This window comes from Gnatocerus cornutus, unplaced genomic scaffold (genome assembly GCF_029298725.1).
Source record: "Gnatocerus cornutus isolate USDA-ARS CGAHR unplaced genomic scaffold, icGnaCorn1.1 ctg00000038.1, whole genome shotgun sequence".
Taxonomy (NCBI): domain Eukaryota; kingdom Metazoa; phylum Arthropoda; class Insecta; order Coleoptera; family Tenebrionidae; genus Gnatocerus; species Gnatocerus cornutus.
In genome coordinates this window covers 1,729,265-1,732,487 of record NW_028275387.1, presented here as the reverse complement: position 1 = coordinate 1,732,487, position 3,223 = coordinate 1,729,265, and positions in this window count along the sequence as shown.

The window sequence follows — 3,223 nt, the reverse complement described above, 5'->3', positions numbered from 1 at the left end:
TTCTTACAGAAAACCGCATATTTCGATGCAAAACGACGATTTCTCGCCGATTTTCGTTGTTTTGTGGCATGAATTTGCAAAGAAGAGCACGAAATCTACAAAATCATGACTTTTTACCAAGATTCAACGGCTGAATTGCAAGAAAACAGCAGAATTCTGCACGAAATCATCAAATTTCTTAGAGAAAACCGCATATTTCGATGCAAAACGACGTTTTCTCGCTGATTTTCGTTGTTTTCTATCTTGAATTCGCAAAGAAGAGCACAAAATCTACAAAATCATGACTTTTTACCAAGATTCAACGGCTGAATTGCAAGAAAACAGCAGAATTCTGCACGAAATCATCAAAATTCTTACAGAAAACCGCATATTTCGATGCAAAACGACGATTTCTCGGCGATTTTCGTTGTTTTCTGGCTTGAATTCGCAAAGAAGAGCACGAAATCTACAAAATCATAACTTTTTACCAAGATTCAACGGCTGAATTGCAAGAAAATAGCAGAATTCAGCACGAAATCTTCAAAATTCTTACAGAAAACCGCATATTTCGATGCAAAACGACGGTTTCTCGCCGATTTTCGTTGTTTTCTGGCTTGAATTTGCAAAGAAGAGCACGAAATCTACAAAATCATTACTTTTTACCAAGATTCAACGGCTGAATTGCAAGAAAACAGCAGAATGCTGCACGAAATTATCAAAATTCTCACAGAAAACCGCATATTTCGATGCAAAACGACGATTTCTCGCCGATTTTCGTTGTTTTCTGGCTTGAATTCGCAAAGAAGAGCACGAAATCTACAAAATCATGACTTTTTACCAAGATTCAACGGCTGAATTGCAAGAAAACAGCAGAATTCTGCACGAAATCATCAAAATTCTTACAGAAAACCGCATTTTTCGATGCAAAACGACGATTTCTTGCCGATTTTCGTTGTTTTCTGGCTTGAATTCGCAAAGAAGAGCACGAAATCTACAAAATCATGACTTTTTACCAAGATTCAACAGCTGAATTGCAAGAAAACAGCAGAATTCTGCACGAAATCATCAAAATTCTTACAGAAAACCGCATTTTTCGATGCAAAACGACGATTTCTCGCCGATTTTCGTTGTTTTCTGGCTTGAATTCGCAAAGAAGAGCACGAAATCTACTAAATCATGACTTTTTACCAAGATTCAACGGCTGAATTGCAAGAAAACAGCAGAATTCTGCACGAGATCGTCAAAATTCTTAGAAAAAACCGCATATTTCGATGCAAAACGACGATTTCTCGCCGATTTCCGTTGTTTTCTGGCTTGAATTCGCAAAGAAGAGCACGAAATCTACAAAATCATCACTTTTTACCAAGATTCAACGGCTGAATTGCAAGAAAACAGCAGAATTCTGCACGAAATCATCAATATTCTTAGAGAAAACCGCATATTTCGATGCAAAACGACGATTTCTCGCTGATTTTCGTTGTTTTCTATCTTGAATTCGCAAAGAAGAGCACGGAATCTTCGAAATCATGACTTTTTACCAAGATTCAACGGCTGAATTGCAAGAAAACAGCAGAATTCTGCACGAAATCATCAAAATTCTTACAGAAAACCGCATTTTTCGATGCAAAACAACAATTTCTCGCCGATTTTCGTTGTTTTCTATCTTAAATTCGCCAAGAAGAGCACGAAATCTACAAAATCATGACTTTTTACCAAGATTCAACGGCTGAATTGCAAGAAAACAGCAGAATTCTGCACGAAATCTTCAAAATTTTTAGAGAAAACCGCATATTTCGATGCAAAACGACGTTTTCTCGCTGATTTTCGTTGTTTTCTATCTTGAATTCGCAAAGAAGAGCACGAAATCTACAAAATCATGACTTTTTACCAAGATTCAACGGCTGAATTGCAAGAAAACAGCAGAATTCTGCACGAAATCATCAAAGTTCTTACAGAAAACCGCATATTTCGATGCAAAACGACGATTTCTCGCCGATTTTCGTTGTTTTCTGGCTTGAATTTGCAAAGAAGAGCACGAAATCTACAAAATCATCACTTTTTACCAAGATTCAACGGCTGAATTGCAAGAAAACAGCAGAATTCTGCACGAAATCATCAAAATTCTTAGAGAAAACCGCATATTTCGATGCAAAACGACGATTTCTCGCCGATTTCCGTTGTTTTCTGGCTTGAATTCGCAAAGAAGAGCACGAAATCTACAAAATCATGACTTTTTACCAAGATTCAACGGCTGAATTGCAAGAAAACAGCAGAATTCTGCACGAAATCATCAAAATTCTTACAGAAAACCGCATTTTTCGATGCAAAACGACGATTTCTTGCCGATTTTCGTTGTTTTCTGGCTTGAATTCGCAAAGAAGAGCACGAAATCTACAAAATCATGACTTTTTACCAAGATTCAACGGCTGAATTGCAAGAAAACAGCAGAATTCTGCACGAAATCATCAAAATTTTTACAGAAAACCGCATATTTCGATGCAAAACGATAATTTCTCGCCGATTTTCGTTGTTTTCTGGCATGAATTCGCAAAGAAGAGCACGAAATCTACAAAATCATGACTTTTTACCAAGATTCAACGGCTGAATTGCAAGAAACCAGCAGAATTCTGCACGAAATCATCAAAATTCTTAGAGAAAACCGCATATTTCGATGCAAAACGACGATTCTTCGCTGATTTTCGTTGTTTTCTATCTTGAATTCGCAAAGAAGACCACGAAATCTACAAAATCATGACTTTTTACCAAGATTCAACGGCTGAATTGCAAGAAAACAGCAGAATTCTGCACGAAATCATCAAAATTCTTACAGAAAACCGCATTTTTCGATGCAAAACGACGATTTCTCGCCGATTTTCGTTGTTTTCTGGCTTGAATTCGCAAAGAAGAGCACGAAATCTACAAAATCATGACTTTTTACCAAGATTCAACGGCTGAATTGCAAGAAAACAGCAGAATTCTGCACGAAATCATCAAAATTCTTACAGAAAACCGCATTTTTCGATGCAAAACGACGATTTCTCGCCGATTTTCGTTGTTTTCTGGCTTGAATTCGCAAAGAAGAGCACGAAACCTACAAAATCATGACTTTTTACCAAGATTCAACGCCTGAATTGCAAGAAAACAGCAGAATTCTGCACGAAATCATCAAAATTCTTACAGAAAACAGCATATTTCGATGCAAAACAACGATTTCTCGCCGATTTTCGTGTTTTCTGGCTTGAAT